Here is a 19,445-nt window from a genome sequence, read left to right as displayed (position 1 = left end):
GTGCATGCTTAAACTGTCGTATTTTAATTTTTATAGCATAAACATCTGGTTTTCTACACAGAAAGAGCTGGCTGTTGCCAGCTCCTTCTGCCAGTGAAGGACAGTGTTTCTTAGAGGCAGCAGATCACTGGCTTTTCTGCCAAGATGCAGCAAAACACAGAGGTAGGGGCTACATTCCTGCCCTGCTCCAGTCTTCTTTGGGGCTGAAGTGAACCGCTATAGAAAAGGAGAAGGAAAAGAAGTTTTGGATTCCTCAGAAAGGCAAATGTTTTGTGACCTTTGTAACAGCACTGCAGAAATCCAGCTGTCTCATGAGCAAGCAGCAGACAGAGCAGCATTAGTAAGCTGTGCACTCAGGGGCTCAGCCCAATGCTTTGCTTAGAGAGGAAATTGCTCGTGCAAAGGTTTTTAAAGCTCAGCTCACATGTGCGCACACCCTGCTCAGAAAAAAATATTCTGAGCCTTTTTCTCTTAACACTTCTCATTTTCTAACTAAGATAATTGAATGACTCAGTGAGCATGGCCGGCATTAAAATCTTGGGGGAGGGAAAAGCAGAGGTAGCGAGCTCTAAATCCTCTGCCAAATCCCCTTTTCATAATTTATAGTCTGTCACCAGTTTATCACCGAGAACTGTCCCTCTTTTTCTCATTCTCCAGGCTCCTTTCCCAGTGGACAGTCCATGCCAGCTGTCTCGGCAGCAGGAACGTCCTTTTTTTCCCAAGCCTCGACCTGTGGGAAAATCTTCATTGGCCAGTAATTGATTCCACCCTGCCAGCTCCATTACTTTAGCCCACAGTCAAACTGCCAGCAGGCTGGAGACAGGCAGCCCCAGCCCTCCCTGCTCCCGCTATTGAGCCGCTCCTGCCCGGCTGCCCGGCTCGGAGCCCCTGTGTCAGCCCGCCCTGCAATTAGCACTAATCTGAAAATTGGCCTTTGCTAGCAAAGCCAAGCACCTGACAGCTAATTGTTGATGTCAGATTGATGTGCATTTAATATGGAAAGGTTATTTATCAAAGAGTACTTTTTTTTTTTTTCTGTTGGTCTTATTTTGTCCCTGTATTGCCACAGGCGCTTACAGCCCACAGACCAATAAAGATCTTATACTTCATTTAACTTGAGGAGCCTTCTAAATACCCTTTTCAAAGTCTCAGTGTAGGGCAGTGCAGTACTCATCTATTTATAATGTTTATAAAGAAATCGCTGCTAAGCAAGCAATTATTGGTTTTAGTCTCTCTTTTTGGAATCAAAATATTGGGGGGTGAAGAAAGGTTGATAACAGAATAGCAACTGCCAGCCAGCCCTGGGATTAAAAATGAAGTTTTGACTCATCCCCAGAGTCTTGCCAGGCTTTTCTTACACCAGGCTACTTCAATGTTTACAGTATTATTTCTGATTTCCGTGGCTGCGTGTGTTGTAGGAAACACACAGGGAAAAATACAGGTCCTGTTGATTTTAACAGAGGTTTTGCCACTCATGAGAACAGAGCAGGGACTTCCCTGGGGGTTTTGTGGAGACAAAAGGACGTGATCCTTCAAGTCGTCATCCTGGCATCAGATGGCAGGAGGTGAAGCTGCATGTACATGGAAACCCCCTCACACTGCAGTGAAGCTGGCTGACATCTATCTATCTGTCTGTCTGTCTATCATCTATCTATCTATCTATCTATCTATCTATCTATCTATCTATCTATCTATCATCTCTCTATCTATCTCTCTATCCATCCAAGTATTGCAAAATGGGCTCTGTTGTTGATGAAAGCTGTAGCTTAGTGTTTTCCACAAGTGTCAAGCAATGCCTAGACTGAAAACAGGCTGCAATACAAGCATTACTATTTGGAGCATCTGCCTGATGCTGCACAGGTTGCCATCCAGCACCTCCATAAATAGCCTAAAAAAGCAAATACACCAGATATTTGAACAAAAACACATTTTTTTTCACACTGGGCACACATTTTAGGTCATGATAAAGTCTTGCTAAAAACCAATAAGATTTTGCAGATGCTTAGAGGAAATTAATATATCCTGTGGAGTCTTGGATGTCAGCAAAGATAAAAGCAGTGCATGTAAAGCTCTGCCATAGGACCTACAGCAAGAAAAAAGTTGATGGTTTTAAATGAAGCAAGAGAGAAGACAGTCTCCAGCATTAAAAGCTATGAAAACTGGTAAAAAGAGGGGACACAAACACAACACTAGTTTGATATAAATCATATTCTGAACAGGGAAATGAAAAGTACCAGTGTGAGTTGTGTGAATCAATTGCTCATATTCATTCCACAGGTGGAGGAAAACATTGCTCCACTTGTGAACCTATCTTCTTTTGAATGAAGGTAGTCAAGTATTTACAGAGTCTTCTGACCTCTAAACTATCCCTAAACTGACTATCTTTTAAAATATAAAAGTATATTCTTCCACCAACTTTGCACACAAAAATTTAAGTGGAAAGTACCCTACCATGCAAGATCCAGGATCTAGAGAAAGACCTTCACTGCAAAACCAAAAGACTTTCAAAAGAAAAAAATAATTAATTAACCCTTCATCATTCATTAGGCATTGTCTGCATAACAACATCAGTGCTAAGGTAATGAATGGAGCAATGCAAGCAGACAAAGTGGAGGCAACAAACTTAACTGGGGCTGGGTGTTGGGGCAGGCAGGAGCTGCTCCCAGTACCCAGCATCCAGCAGAGCTGGCAAAGTGCTGCATGCCCTGGTGGTGCTCAGACAGATGGACATTACACCAGACTTCCATCACCATCAGGCTGCCACTTCTCCAGGCCTGCTGTGTTCTGCTGAGACCAGAAACCACCCCCATGCTCTGAGGAGCCCTGGGCACCCTGATCCTGTCGGGCAGAAACCCCAGGAATTTGGTAGGAGCAGCCCATGGGCAGGGCTGCATGTGCCAGTGGCAGAGCTGTGTGCAGGGCAAGGGGCTGCTGGCAAAGGATGGGTGCATCCTGCACACCCACCATGGCACGTCCTCCTGCTGGATAAACACTGACTCCAGATACTAAATCCCCCTCCTGGTGCCCTTGCAGCCAGTATGGGAACTAAGCAAACGCTTCGTTTCAAATACATGCTCCAACCCCCTGGGCTGGTCCTTGGTCAGGCTTTAAAGACGTGTTGGGAAGTTTTGGCAGCATTGCTTTCAACTTGGCCAGCAAGGAGATGTTGAAAGTTACACGAGTGCATCCAGGCTGGAGCTCTGAAATGTGTTAATTAAGACATTCTGTTACCAACTCTTTCCTTCCTACGCAAGACAAAACCCACCGGGTGCTAAACGTGCCTGAAATGATTCGTATGTTTTAATGCTTTCCTGAATACGGATCAATTTTAACACTTTTTGTAATGCCTGTATCCCAGCCAAGACAAAGCCCATGACTCCAGTCTCAGTCAAGCACACGTTTAACACCCTCTGCTGAATAGGTCCTAGAAGAGGAAAGAGTTCAAGAAGTCAGGGCAGGATAGCAGCTGGGTGGATGTTTCTCTGAGCTGCTCTTAAAGACTTGCAGTAACAAAAGCTGCGCAAGATCCCTCTGGCAATTAATCCTGCTCCTTCAGTTTCCTTACTGATAGAAATTATTTTATGAAGTCTAATGCAAGGCTCTCCTACTGCAATTTAAACCATCACTTTTCATTCCTGTCTTCCATGGACCCAGCAAACACTGCTCCCCACAGCTGATGTGTACTTACTTGAAGCCCTCCATCTTTTCATTAGTCCAAACAAAGCTGATTTGTCAGTGTTTCCCCAGAAATGTATCCCAGGTCCCTGAGTACGGTTTCCCTCTGCATTCTCAAGAACTGACCTTTTTGCAGTGCTGAAACTGACACTGGGACTGTTGCCCCAGTGGAGGCCACACAAGTGGGAGCAGAGGGGCAGGCTGAGGTTGTAGGTCCTACCAAGCTATTCTATTACATGTCCCAGTGGGACACTTGCCTTCCCCAGCACAACATGACAAGGCTGAACTGCTCTCCTCTGCAATGCCATTTTGCAGAATTATTGCCTCTCACTTCATCACTTGACAAGCCAGGAGAGCCACAGGGATCAGGTGCTTCCCCACCACCCCTTTGTGCACCAAGGGTTTGGGTAGGATTCCTTCAAATCTTGCTATTCCCAAGGGGCAGGCTCTTCTCACTAATCCTTCCTCAATCCAGACATCTCTCCACACATCATCTGCCATCACAGACCCCTCCATCTCCCCTGAGAAAATTAAATTCCCACCCAGAAGTCCCCTTGGCACCCTCCAGACTGCACAGTGCTTTCCTTCCTGGCAGAGCAGGATGGAGCTGACACAGAAATGACCTGTGTGTGCTGTGACAGACCCACTAAGATGTCCTGAGTGTGGACAAGCATCCCTGATGCCATGGAGGTGTCCTTGGGAAGGGACAGTTTCAAGAGGGCATCGATCCCTCTGTTGATCCAGAGCAGAAGCTCCCCGTCTTGGAGAAGCTCCTCCTTCGCGGAGCTGAGGGACATTCACAGACTCAAGAACTGAGGTGCTCATGCCAAGAGCTGATCGTGGAGTCTGATTCCATTCCCCTCACCCTTGAACACAAGGAAGCCAAGAGCCCTGTTCCCTGCGCTCCCTCTGCTTGGTTGGCAAACTTGGGCACCTCTGGGGTAACTGCAGCTGAGTTTCCTTCTAACTCCTCCATGACAAACCCAAAGGATGGCTCTGGTGAGAGACTGCCCAAGTATCATTCTTGTACACGATTTACGTAATATAAACATTATTTGGACACCCAGCAGCACACGTTCTTGTATGGAGTACAAGAGCTGCTAGTTAAGCAAGAGTTTCAGGGGAAAAAAAAGGGGGGAAAATTTCATTACATTGTTTTCTCTTAAGTATTAATATCACTAGATAATACATAACCCTGTTTTCTGGAACAAGGGTTTACTTCTTAGGATATAAAAGCTTCTTTCTATCAGATTGGAACATGTGTGTCTTGATCAGCTTGTATCTTGAGATACTTAAAAAAGGAGGAAAAAAAATACAATTTTAGCAATAGCTAAAATAAGGAAAAGATCTCAGCCTGTCCAACCAAAACAATGACCTGATGCAGAAGTCAAGTCTATCAGGTAATGCTCAAGGGAACATTTTGAATAAGGAAAAAAGAGTGGAAGTGGGAAAAAAATATCATCATTGTATTCTTATGCAGTAATGTTCCTCCACTAGCATTAACAGCTTATCTCCCCATCTGAGCACTTCTCAATAACAGACTGGGTTTTATGTTGAGTACAGGCTGTACCAAGTCACTAAAACCATTCTATTGTTAAAGATTATATAAAATGGTCAATCAAAGTGTCACTTCTTCCTGCCCGTCCCCCAGGCTGCTGTTGCAATAATGCCACATAAAAGCCAAGCATGAAGGGGGAGCAAAGCACCAGGAGAGGGAGAAAATGGCACATGGCAGAGCCAGCAGGCACAGGGGACACCCCACCACCACAGAGGGTTGTGCTGCAGTGGCACCTAAGCAAAAACATCCAAATAAAACTTGTTTAGTGAACTGGTCCTTGCAAAAAAAAAAAATATTTGTGTTTTAGCAGTCTGTGAACCAGCAGAGCTGCTGAGCATCCTTGCAGGCTTTGTCTGGTACAACAGGTCCCAGCACAACAGAGATGTGGGAGATGAAGCCAGAATAAGCTCAGGAGAAATCCACTTTTCTAGCATTTTGAATGAGATTTCTAGATATCTAGAGATTTCATGCTTCATCCATGGCTCAGAAATAAGCTGTGTCAGATTAAAACAACAGAAAACCATGACACTTATTAACTGAATTTAAAAAGCTGGTTTTTTTGGTGGTGGTGGTGGTTTGGGGTTTTTCCCCCTAGTAGGTTTTCATACCTATTATAGTGTGAATTTGAAGGGGCTTTCTGAGAAGGCCTGAACTGGTAAAAGGTGGAAGTTTGGAGCCCAATGACCAGTGTCCATGTGGGATGGGAAACAGCTCCTCTAAGCTTGAGCAATCCCACCAGGCATGATGAGCAGCAGGGCTTTGGGGAAGGACAAAGTCCTTCTGTGCATGAGGGCAAAGTTATCCCAAAGTTATCCCTTACACTGAAAGAACACCCAATCCCTGGCATAAAACAATGTGATGGACCTCCATCACACCTGCCCTCAGTCATCTCTGCTTCTCAGCAGCAGAAGGACACAAAGCAGTTCCATCTCACCCTCAATGCTCATATTCCTGGGAAAACTGAGTAGGCAGGAGAACTGCATTCATTTGTACAGGCTTGAAATAAGCCTTTGTTAAGTATTTGCTTAACATACAAATGCCTTTCACATTTCAAGATAGACAAATCAAGCTTAGGTTCTAATTAAGGAAGGGATCAGATGAAGTCCTCCCTCCAGCAGAGATTTTCCAAAGTTTTTGCCTGGATTCAGCTGCATATTCTAAGCACATGGATTGACAGGGAGGGGAGCTGGGTAACAGAGGGCTTGTGCTATTTGTGATTTGTGCTAGAGAGTACATAAAGAAAGGGAACCAAAAAAACAATTCCCACTTCTCAAATGCCCAAGTACTAAATACAGTTTGTATCAACAAGAGCAGCAAACCACCAGCATATCTCATTTTCATCTGCTATCCATGGGGGTCTGTCAAGAGAGCTTTAAAGGAAATCTGCTTCCCACTGCACCAGGGTTCTCTCATGTACAGCTTGCAGGCACACACAGGCATAGCTGTATCATGTGCTGGCAAGTAACGGAGAAGTTGAGCAAACATACCTGAAATAGCTCACATACTTAGAGATGCCAAATAGGCTCCTTACACCATTTCCAGAGGGGCTTTTTTTGCCCAGCTCTGCATCCCCCAGCCACTCAAACAACAGTTGCTCCTGTGGGTATGCTCTCTCACACAGTCATCAATTACAAGGTGATGACTCGAGAACAATCATTTGTCACTGCAAGCCAAAACAAGCAGCCCTGCTCCTTTGAGCCCAGTTCTGACCAGGAGTTTCCCCAGGTCCAGGCTTGCTCCAGAGCTGTGTGAGCTCTTGCCCCACTGTCCAGTCCTCTTGCCTCTCCCCTTCACAGAATCACAGAATCATGAGGTTGGAAGAGACCTCTAATATCAAGTCCAACATATGCCCTAGCACCTCAACTAGACTATAGCACCAAGTGCCATGTCCAGTCTTTTTTTAAACACATCCAGAGATGGTGATTCTACCACTTCCCTGGGAAGAGCATTCCAGGACTTTATTATTCTTCCTGTGAAGAACTTTTCCTAATATCCAACCTATACCTTCCCTGATGTAGCTTGAGACTGTGTCTTCCCTTCTTTCCTTCTAGCCTGCTCTCCCAGGCTTTGGCACAGAGTGAAGCTTTCTCTCCTCTTTTCTGCCTCTTCCCTTGAGCCAGCTGTGCCACCCATCCTCTCAGGTGCTCAGGATGCTGTGACAGGTGAAACAGAGCTACAAACACCCCAATCAATGTGATTGCTGTGTGTTGAGAGCTTCATCCTGCTATTGCCCCATGGCAAAAGCACCCAAAACTGAAAGCTAGTGCATTCACAAGGAGTTGGCTGATCAGTAAAGGAGACTGAGGACCAAACCTGCTTTGCAGAAGAGCCAGGAAGATTTAGGAAGCAGAGAAAATACCTGAGCAATGCAGAGAGGGTATCTGAGAAATGGTAGGGGATGGCTCAGCTAAGGGTGAGGAAAGTAGTCTGGAAATGGCAAATGAAAAAGAGAAGCTGGGTTGCCGTGAAGAAGCTTACTGGCAAGGAAATCTGAGATGAGAGGGAGCAGACGCTCTGTGCTTTAGGTGTGTAAAGCAGGACTGATGGCCATGCCAGACCCTGCATTGCAGGGCAGTGGCAGGCCCTGGGTGACAGTGCCCCACAGCAAGGTGAGGCTGCTGTCCCCATCCCTGCAGCGGGATTGGTGCCAGGGAACCTCCTCTCCATACCCAGCGTCCTGCCCGCCGCTGGGACAACATCACAGCCCCTCCGGAGACATCGGACCCTGAGGGCACAGCATTCCCCTGGGATGGGGGCTTCCCTGGGGGGGCACAGCACATGGGAGTCGCCGCGTTTGGCTTTGCAGTTCAGTTAGATAAGAATAAAAGCATGAGGAAATGTCAGGTTCCCTGGCGGGGGAGGACAGAGGCTGCGGGACGGCGCAGGGGGCGAAGCCCCGCTGCTGTCAGCACAGCCCGGCAATTCCCATTAATGGGCTCTGGCAATCGGATCCCAGCGCTAAGGGAGACAGCAGGTCCCACCATGTGCACGCAGTAAATTATTCAGGCTGTCAGCTGCTCGGATGTGGCTCGGTGAGCCGCGGTTAAACGCCGGCCACATGGCCCAGGGAGGTGCGCCCGGCCCGGGTGGGGACAGGCAGGACAGCTGTGTGTGCCACCCGCACAGCCCGACAGCCACAGCGGCTGGCACAGCCCGCACACGGCCAGCAGCGTGTCCTCCCTTCACACCCCGCACACGGCCAGCAGCGTGTCCTGTCCTTCCCTCACAGCCCGCACACGGCCAGCAGCGTGTCCTTCCTCCCTCCACAGCCCGCACACGGCCAGCAGTGTGTCCTCCTGGCAGCAAAAAGCACCGGGACAAGCTCAACAGTGTCTCACTTAGCTTAAATTCAAGGGATTGTGAACCTGGGGATGCCACAGAGCCAGCTTCAGTGACCATGCCTACCTGAGCCCCCTGACATGGGCACGTTTTTCAGGAATTAAATGAAAGGCTGGACTCGAAATTGGAGTATTCCTATACTGAAAACACAGCATCATATTGTAAACTCAGGGCTTGGCAGTTAAACCTGATTTTTACAAAGCCAAAGGTAGTGCTCTAGAAGGACCTCAGTTCAGATGAGTACCCAGTGAGTACCCAGAACCCACACTGGATGAACGAGATGTACACTGCCAACATCCCCTTCTGCCTCCCTGGCTGTGAGAAGTGTGTTTTAATGTACACACCCTCATGCAAAAAAAATAATTAATTCAGAATAACCTTTCAGCGTGGAAAGACTGAACTTTCCTAAGCTCAAGTACTTCTTTCCTGGAGCACAGCATGAAGAATAGCAAACGTGAGGCAGAAGGGAAGGGGCTATTTGTAAAGTAATGTGAAAAGAAAAAACCATCCCAGGCAGTTGTCCACCCATGCATAGATGCAGCTCCTCACCCTGTTTTCCCACGAAGAGAAGGGATGCCAAGGGACCTGACACAAACACAACACCAAACGCAGAAGGATGAAGTTGTTTCTTCATTAGCACCTCAGTGTGGACAACTGCAGCAAAATCCTGTCATTTACATTCAAATTGGGGCTGCTTCATGCAGGGGCCTGCCCACACTCACTGGTGCACAGCTGAGAGGGCTGTGTTTCATCTCAGGAGCTTGAAATGGTTCAGGGCTGTCCCATGTGGCTCAGCACCCCAGCAGCACCTGTATCCTTGCTAGGCACCATCCCCTCCCAGCAAACATGCTGGGCTGCAGTTCTGGCAGCTCTCTTGGGAGTACTTGGCTTTCTCTCACATGCAGGCCTTGTAGTGGAAAGGAAACATTTGATTAAGAAATATAAATAGTGACAGTCTTCTAAGTAAAACTAAAAAAAACCAAAACACCATAGATCATTCCTCAGGCTTTGAGAGTCTGAAATTTAAAAATGGAGAGAACCAGAAGAGAGATGGCAAATGGTAATACTCTGTGTGAGCACAGGAGCACAAATTGGTAGGAGAGGCATGATAATGGACAGCAAAACTGTAAAGCTCAGGGGCCTGAGGTGGCTTTGCTAAATAACTACCTATTTCAGAATGTACAGGCACATCAAGGTGCCCATGCCAGCCTGATCTCTTGAGCTCACATATATTTGAAAATGTCTAGGTATATCACATTCAGTCTGACTGTATTTAGGAAAAGTAATTTTGAGTGTGATTGTCAGAAGGTGAAGCTATTTCAAATCTACAAAGACTTAAAATTCACTCAAGTGCTCAAAAGTATGCACTGATTAGTCCTATCACAACCAAAGGGCCATGTAGCAGCACAGAAATTTAGGCAGCAGTATGGGTTTGCACACATCAGAGCCATATTTTTGTCCTCATTGAGGTCCAAAGTACTTATGCATCTATACCCTAGCAGTAAAACAACAGAGTGATCCTTTATGACAGCGTGACCATAATCTGACTTGACAAATGCAGTTGTCAGCATGCCTTAAAGTAAATTATAACTACACCCCCTTGACTAAATCCTGAGCCCTTTCAAATAACAAAACAAAGAGCTCTCTCCCAAAAGCTGTGTTCTCTGCATTGTGTTTTCTGACATGCTTTCCCACCACCAACCTTTCATCCTGTTGAGCTGATTTCCATTGTGAGCAGCAGAGGGCAGGGAGGATAACTCCCATTAACTTCACACTGCTGCAGTGTGGGCCTGCCTAGAGGGAAGGCACATCCCCGGCAGGGCTGGCCCCCAAGTCCCCTCAAGTCCTGCCAAGCTGGGCAATATGTTTGTACAACTGTGCTTTTCTGGAAAGAGCAGGTGAGCTGGGACTCAGGGCTGGGACAGGGCTCCCCAGCTGCCCACCCTCAGGGCTCACAAGGCACTGCAGTGGTTTGCACCAAGGTGCCTGCTGCCCTTCCAGCCTGCTGCCCTCACTGCTGCCAGCAAACAAGGCACCCAAAGTGAGGTTAGAGACATTGAAATTGACCCTTTCACAGGAGGGGCTCAGCTGGGCTCTGGGTCTTCCCAGCACAGACAAGAGATGCAGTAAGGCCCTGCCAGAGGCACTGTTGCAGAGGGTCAGCAGCAGCTTTTGTCTTTCTGTGTAAATGGAAGAAAGAAGCCTTTTATGGCCTATTTGCTCCCCTCAGCACACATGTACATTTGTATTCTTTACTGTACACTACACACCTCTCAGGCTTGCACAAGCTCCTGCTCTGCCCAGTTTCACTCATCTGAGACTCAGCCCTGCTGCAGGAAGACCTCCTGCCCTTTCAAAACCTCTCAATAAAAGTGGAACAGTAAGAGCACTTTTTGTCATGAATACAGGGCCTCTTGGTCTGTGTGTCCCATCTTGGCCTGGTTTTGCCCTCCAGCAAGAGGGAAATGGTAATGATGCTCTCATGGAAGCTTGGGTGCTTTATCACCAGAAGACTTCCCATGCCATGCTATATGCCTGCAGGGAGAGTGGACAGAGCCCAAGAGGAGCAGGAATTTTGTTTGCTTTGTTTTCACATTGCTCTCTGTAATTTCTTTATCCTGATGTCTTGGGTTTCACCCATAGGAGCTCTTTAGGTGAACCCTGCTTTCTGCATCAACATTAGATCTCAGCCCAGCCTGTGTGGTTACAGTTGTAACGGGAGATGAAACTGGGGTCCTGCTCACATGCAAGGCCTGCTGCACCAAGAGCATGGCTGAACCTCACAAACCCTGACCTGGGGTTGCATCCTGCCCCTAACTGGGTCTGGCAGTCTCACCCAAGGGCATCCTCTTGCCCCAGTGTTCAGTAGTGCTCTTCTGGAGATGGAAAGGCAACGGCCCCAACTTGTGCCAGACACGCTCCCTCCTTCCATCTCCTCACCCCTGACCCTATAAGCACATCTTCCAAAACAAGCAACCATAACAATGAACAAGACTTTAACTGAACAAACAGCAGGGTCAAAATTGTTTGGGAACTCACCTGGGAGTGAGTTTCTTGGGTGGGAAGGAGCAGAGGAGCTGTGCAAGACCAGCAGCCTCTCCAAATGGCTTAGCGGGACCCAGGGAGGATGTGTCCATGGCCTTAGCACACTGCATCCATGGCAAGGTACCCAATATCAACCTTGGAAATCATCCCAGCTATGGGCCTCTCCGGCTCCCAGGCTTCCAGTGTGCAGCTTTCAGCAAAAGGACAAAAATCTGGAGGACTGCCAGATTTATCAAGTCATGCTTTAGCCCGTGCTGTTCACATCAGCCACTCTTATCACTGCCAGGAGACACGGTGAGAGGTTTGGTCAGACCATCCAGCTTCCAACACACCAACCACTTGTGCGAACAGCAGCAGCAACACTCGGCCATCCTGCCTGTGTGAGCCCTTGCCCTGCTGGCAGCAGAGCACAGCTCCTGAGCGCAGGGCACAAGCAGGAGTCAGCAGAAATCCTTCCTCCCTGTCCTAGCAGCTGAGGATAACCAGACAGCTGGATGTGCCTGGCCACCACTGCCCTTCTCCCATCAGGACCTCAGACAGGCAGTGTCCAGACTCAGAGGGGAAATCCCCACCACATCACCTGAACTCAGTTCACAGAGAGATCTCCAAGGCATAGAGTGCAGCCACCCGGATGTGCCCAGCTGCAAGGCTGAGCCCTGACCAAAGGCAGGAAGTATCCAAGGAGCCGGCCTGATCCCACACACCACCCCGGGTCTCCATCGGTGACTGGGGATCAGTGGTGCCCACAGACACATGACCCTGGGGGGTAAATGTTTACAGCTGCAAGGCAGCTTCTGCTCGCTGCTGCTTTCAGAGCCTCACCAGATAGAAAATAGCAGGTGTATTAAGCTCCAAAATAAGATTATAACATGCTGTAAATTAAAGTACGATGAGCTCTTTGTGTTCAGTCAAATAAGGGATGATGCATGGAAAACACCAGGGGCTCACATTCATCCCCGAGTGATCATTCACAGGATGCACAACAATACAATTTCACACATAGAAATCAGAGAATGTCTCTGAAATGTAAGATCTGCTCTTCCCGGGTGTTTTGTTTTTCTTTTTCAGTAAAGATTTCCAATGTGCTGAAACCACTTATAATAATAATTGGGGGAAAAAAAGAGTCTCTGGGAAATTATTGGAACGAACTTTTAGATCTCTAAATTAAGGCCAGCCTAATTTTCCAATTAGGCAGCTTGATAGGCAAGATGACATGTGCAGAGTAGAAGGGCAGGCTCTAAACGGCATTTTTATGAACATTTCTCATGCCTGCAGCGGCTTTTCTATACCCAACAGCTGAGGAGTGCACTTTCCCATGCCGTCAGGGGTGAGGAGGTTACGACTCCAGCATTGTGCCCCTTGTTTCTCACAGCAGCGCTAATTGGGACGGGGAGGGCCTTTTTCAGAGTCGTTCACTCGGTAAATGAAACCTCAGCTCCCCGGCGATGCAGCGTGTGCAAAGATGCCGCAGCCCGAGGTGCAAAGGGCACGGCAAAGATTTTGAGCTGACGCTGCTCATTCACAGCTCGGGCTGCCGGGCTGTGCCGGATCCCGGCCGCAACTCCCCTGCCAGCCCGGCCGGGGGAAACCGGGGCTGCACATCCCCCTGAGCCATGCTGGAGAACCAAAACCCTCTCCGGGGCTGCACATCCCCCTGAGCATGCTAAAGAACCAAACCCCTCTCTGGGGCTGCACATCCTCCCAGAGCATGCTGAAGGACCAAACCCCGCTCTGGGGCTGCACATCCCCCTGAGCCATGCTAAAGGACCAAACACTGCTGTGAATTTAGCAGTGATCTTCTAGGGCAAACAGGAGCCCATTCAGTGTGTGAGAGCCTCAGGCACGTAGAGCAAAGCCTGGCCCCCGAGAGGTAATGAAATCACACATCAGCACTGCTCTTAGGCGAACCTGAGCAAACCCGGCCTATCCTTCTCTGGGTCAAGCAATTCAACAGCTAGAGCCATGCTAGCCTGGCACAGGCCAGGGCTCTGGCAGACAGGCCAGGCAGGAGGTGGCCAGTGACTACCAGGAGAGGACATTTCCATACATAGTCCTGGGCCATCACCCCTCCTTGAAGGACAGCTGCCAGATACTTCTGCCAGCCACACTGACAATACTGCCCATTACCTTGGCGCGGCTGGCACCAAACTCTGAGCTGGGATGGACACGCTTTACACACTGTACAAGAGCCTGAACTGATGGATGTGTCTCACTGAGCTTATCCTCAGTTTGTCCATGCATACAGTAGGAATAAAGAAGGAGGAACGACACCTTTGTTGGAAGTGGGAGAGGGCAGCAGCCACAGGCAGTAGCCACAGTCTCCCTTAGACTGCAGGGAAGGCCATGACAAACAAAGAACAAACCAGCCTCAAGGATACACGGAAGGTACTGATTCCCACCTTTCCTACTTCTAGAGAACCAAAGTGCCCGGCTGTCTTTTGACAAACAGATGCCAAAGAGAAGACTGTACCCTCCTAGCTCAGCAGCAAATCATCTCCAGGTCAGGGCATTCAGGATCCCCAAGCTTTCAAAAAGTTAGAGAAATGAAAAGAAGCAGAGTTCAACCAGAGTGGCCAAGTAAGATGAAAACAGAATCAGATGAAAACAGAATGGTACAGGTTGAAATGGACTTCTGGAGGTCATCTGGTCCATTCCTCCCTGCTCCAACAGGGTCCCATGATCCTTCTTGCCCAGGACCATGTCCAGACTTTTTTTTCACTCTTTTCACAGGTGGAGACTCCACAACCTCTCTGGACAACCTATGCCGGTGCTCAGTCACTGTCACAGTGTAAACCTGTTTCCTGATGTTCAGAGGGAACATCCTCTGTTTCGGTGTGTACCCACGGCCTCTGGTCTTGGCACTGGACACCACTGGTGTCCTCCTTTGGGCCCTTCTTGAAGACAGGGGTGATATTTTCTTTCCTCCAATGCTCAGACACCTCTCTCAATCACCGTGACCATCCAGAGATGTCCAATATGGTGCCCAGACCTTCATTTGTGACACAGGTCAGGATGTGTATGAACTCTCTTCTCTGAGGTGTTTGTTTGTATGTTCTGGTAATTGGCATATCACACTGTGGCCTTCAATTAGTTTTGGGGTTTATTTGTATTCAGTGGAGTCATTTTGAGAAGAATTGAACAACTCTTCTCCCTGGGAAAAGAAGTATCAAGCCCTTAAATTTCTTCCCCCTGCTACTGGACTGAGATAGTGAAGTAACACTTCAGTTCCCATATCTGTCATGTCTTAAACACAAGCCAGGTTTGAGGTTGAGAAGATGTGCAAAGATCCAACCAGCGGAGCTCAGTTGTGTGAAAGACATTAACAGAGCTGGTATTCAGTACTCCTTTACTCCTTTGATCTCTCATAAGATGGGAGAAAAAAGACCCAGTTTACTACTTTGAAAGTCAACATTTCATTGCAGCTTATATATGCCACCACTTTCAGAAGCTAACCCAAAGCTACAGAGTGACTGCAGAATGTATTCCAAGGATGCCTTGGATCCCTTAACCCAGTTGGGAAGTGTAACTTTTGGCTGCTGCAGACAGAAGTTAACAAATGGCAGATTTCTCATTAGAGCCACTGTGCAGTGAGTGCATCAGGGCACTTAACTCTGACTGAATGAGGCACAACTGAGAAGGCAACAAGAACACTCAGAGGTGTTTAAGATCTCACTCATGTTAGTCTAATGCAGTCATAGCAGGGATAGTATTTGTTTTGGGTTATGGCCAGATGACAATGTAACAGCTCCATTTGGGCAGTCTAGACCTTTCATATGTGATAAATGCTTCCCCAGAATGTATAATGTACTCAAAAAATGCATCTAGAGTGCATGCTTGGATCTCGCAGAAATGCTCTCTCTAGCCAAAACAGAAGACTGGAATATCTTTCCCAGCATATGGGATTAACACTGCCAGAAAAAGAATAAAAAGCTTGAACAATACTTTGCCTGAAATTATAAATGTGACAGTATTAAGAAATGAGGAGGAACCCAAACTTTCCAGAATGCCCTAAAGGAAAGTAAAATGTGAAGTATTCTTTTCTTTAGAAATGAACTTAGTGCCAAAGCTTTGGTGGCAAAATGCTAATTTGTTTTCAACAGGCAGGCCTGATTTCTTCAGTGTTTCCCTTTTTCCCCATCTCACCACCTAAAGGCCTGGAATATGAAAGGGCAGACAAGCCTAGGAGGATTTACCAGGTCTTGTTATAGCACATCAGTCATCAAAGTAACATTGAACATTGATCATTTTTCTTCCAACTCCACATCAAGATAAAGATACTTTGCTTTCCAAGTATGTGTAAGTGTTTAATGCTCTGTTCATAAAATAAAAGGTAGGATTACAGGACAACTTTTTTAAGCCTTCAAAACAGGACCAGAATAAACACGAAAAGAGAAATTATTGCTCCAGCTAAAACCCAAGCTAGCTTTGATTCACTTTTTATCAAAGCTAACTTTGCTTATAACCACATCTGTAAACCCAGAAATGCTACGGCCATTCAGGCACATGAGTGGAGTGAGAAGTGGAAGTGGGTTAGGGTGAAGCTCACAAGCTCTTCAGTTACAGGCCTAGAAAAGGTAAGTGTCATCCTAGCAGAACATGTGGAAATATTCCTTGCTTGTGCAGAAGAGAAGATTGGAGCCTGCCCACCAGAGTCACCCACAGAGTTCCCAAGCAAGTGAGGAGGCAAGGCTGGGATGGCAGCAGCCTCCTCCTCCCTCTGCTGAAGATGCATTTCTTGCTGCTCTCTGAGCACTCAGCGTTACAATTCCACATGCAAATTTTACACCAAGCATGAATTACAACTACTTGAAATGAATCTGTCATTCTCATCCAAATCTAAGTGAGAAATTTATCAACTAAGAGATGTGGGCATCATGCAAAGCAGAATATGATAGAGGAAAAGGAAAAGGAAAACTCAATATCTGCTAATGAAGTGGGATTTGTGTTGTTACCTGAAAATTTTCAGAGCAAAAGAAAACCCATTCAACACTTCCAAAACTCAAGACTATTACATGAAAAAATCCCAAATGCCTGAAAAACAGATGATGAAACAAATGCCTTCTCAGCTGCATAATCAAAAAAAAAGGTGAGAGAAGAGATCCTTATGATTTTAGTAATGAATTTTGCTCATCTGGTCTGTGCTTCAGAGTAAGACAAATTTACAAAATTTAGAAGAAAACGCAGCATGGCACGTAGAGAAGTTCCTGATTTTGGCAGTCAGACAAACACAGTCGCAGAACTTGGTTCATACTGCCCTCAGGATTCTCAGCAAAATGATGCATTTCCATTTACAGCTGGAAGCTTGATATGTAGAAGTAGCATTAATTTGGTTCACATTAGAAGTACATGCAGTATATATAGTGACAAGACTATTCCAGGAGGTGGTTGGGCTGGGCACAGGGCCACAGGAGCTGCTGGCTGGCTTTAATATGTTCATCATGTTATCCTCTTACCTGAAATAAGAATGACCTCCAAACAAAAATTCAGAGTGATAGCACTGCCCAAAGCAAGACACATGCAAGGGATCTGCAGCACGTGGACAAGGAGATTTCACTGTGCACGGCTCTTGTAAATACATTTGTGCACATATGACAGCAGAAAATGCAGAGAGAAGCAAAAAGGAATATGGCCATGAAGAAAAAAGGGAATCCCTGGGAACAGGAAGCAACCAGCAGAAAAGAGTCCACATTTATTTTTCTGTATGGATGGCCCTAGAAATACTTGCTTGCATTATCAATTTCTACTCTGATAAAAGACTGGGGTTAAAAATAAGAATAGTCTTATAGGCAGAGGTCATGCAACTGTGCCATTGTGGCTGTTCAGGAATGAATGCTGGTGGTTTCTTACTCTGTGTTAAGGACTTGTAGTCTCCACATATTCTTGGTATATGCAGGTATCACAGCTATGAAATGCAATTGCAAGAGCCCACCACAAAGACATTTCAGAATTCCCTGCTCTGTCTTTGCAGCTCTGCCTTTGGGAGTTGGGCCAAACTGAGGCAATGTGCAATGGGCTATCCCAAACAGAGACTCCTCCAGCAAACTGGGACCACAACTGGTTCACCAAAGGCCACAAAGATGAGCAGCAGCCTAAAGCCATCAGAGGTTCAACCCTGCAATTTGTGTGGCTGGGTCAGTTTATGTCAACCCTTGGGTTTCCAAATAGAACACTAAGCTGGATTTGAGATGGTGACCACTACAGCCTCCAAAAGCTAATTCTCTAAAGGTTATCCAGAGGAAGGTTTGATAAAATCACTATCTGCTACCCTACTGTGAAATAACTCTTAGTCTGCCCCAAAACATTAACCCATATACTTCCTCCCAATTCACTCTTATTGAAGGTTGATCAAGCATGTAGGATGAGTTATGTTCAACAGACAGGATTTCTTTGATATTTTAAATCCCTCCTGGCTTCTTAAAAGGCCTCCTTTTCCTAACTCTAGTGATAGCATAACTCTTTACCTGGAGGCTAACACCCAGTGAAATTCATGTTCAAAATCCCCTAATTAAAATCACTGAGATGAATGAGCAAAATTAAAGCAACAAAATAAGCTCATATTGCTTGTTTCCTCTCTCTTGCTTGGATCCATACTGATTTCAAAAACAAAACTTCAGTTTGCAGAACTATAAAAGGATCTGCTGAAACATGCCCATTCCTTCAGAATGGTTATGCATTTACTGTGAGATTCCTCCTAGTATTTTGGTAAATATAAATTATACTAAAAATATCCACGCATGAGATGTATCTTGAAAACTTCCCATATCAGTTGATGTCAGGCATTGGAACAGGCTGCCCAGACAAGTGGTGGAACCACTACCTCTGGAAGTGTTAAAAAAATTGTAGATGTGGCACTTAAGGACATGGCTTAGAGGTGAAGATGGCAGTGTTGGGTTAACAGTTGGACTCTATGATTATGGAGATCTTGTTCAACCTTAATAATTCTCTGATTGTGTTTGCATTGTACCTCTTGTTTCAGAGTTATGAGAGGGCAAAGGTAGGAAATTAGTTTTCTTCTGTTTATTTGGTCAAAGGTTTTCTTTTAGCCAGAGGTGTAAGAAAAACAATCAAACCCCTGTGCATATGGCTAAAAAGCACACAGGTAAAAATGCACTTCAGCTTTACTTTTTATGTGTTTAAAAAATACAAAAACCTTTAAAAAAGAATTGACAATGGTTAACCTATAAACAGGTTAAAGCTTTTGTATACTGTGCTAAACAAATTTTGTTGGACTATATGAAGACTTACAGAGCTTGGGTGGCAACCTGACCCACCAGCCAGCTGTGATCTAACAGAACTGCTCCCCATTTCTGCACTGATGCCCTCTTATCCAAGCACCTCCCAGATGAAGGCAAGGAAAGGGATGTGTGAGCTGTGGCAGCCTGGAAGTGGCTCTCTGGTACCCTGCTTCTTCAGGGATCCCTTACCTCCTCTTCCCTCTGAGATATCTGTGTACCCAGTGATGAGAGGCAGAAGGAGCTACACCATCCTCCAGGGGCTCCATCACTGCTCACGTGGCCTGCCCCAGCAGAAAGAGGAGCTGTCTGTGGATTTGGGTAATACATGCTTAAGCCAGTGTGTGTTTTGCTGAATTTTGTGCAATCTGCTGAATAACATACACATAAAAGAAACACATTGTCACTAGACACTCACTGCAGATAAACAAGGTATACTATCTTAACAAATCTCATTTCATTCCAACATTTGGGAAAAATATTTTAAGATTAAACAGGCTTTCTTTTGCAACCCAGTGGTAGGAATGGCAAATTTCACATTCACTCAGCACACCTGCTAGGGACTGTGCAGATCACAAATGACTGTGCAGAATTCA

The sequence above is a fragment of the Geospiza fortis genome, unplaced genomic scaffold (assembly GCF_000277835.1).
Source record: "Geospiza fortis unplaced genomic scaffold, GeoFor_1.0 scaffold25, whole genome shotgun sequence".
Lineage (NCBI taxonomy): Eukaryota > Metazoa > Chordata > Aves > Passeriformes > Thraupidae > Geospiza > Geospiza fortis.
The sequence above is the reverse complement of the archived record's forward strand: the minus strand, read 5'-3'. Positions refer to the sequence as shown.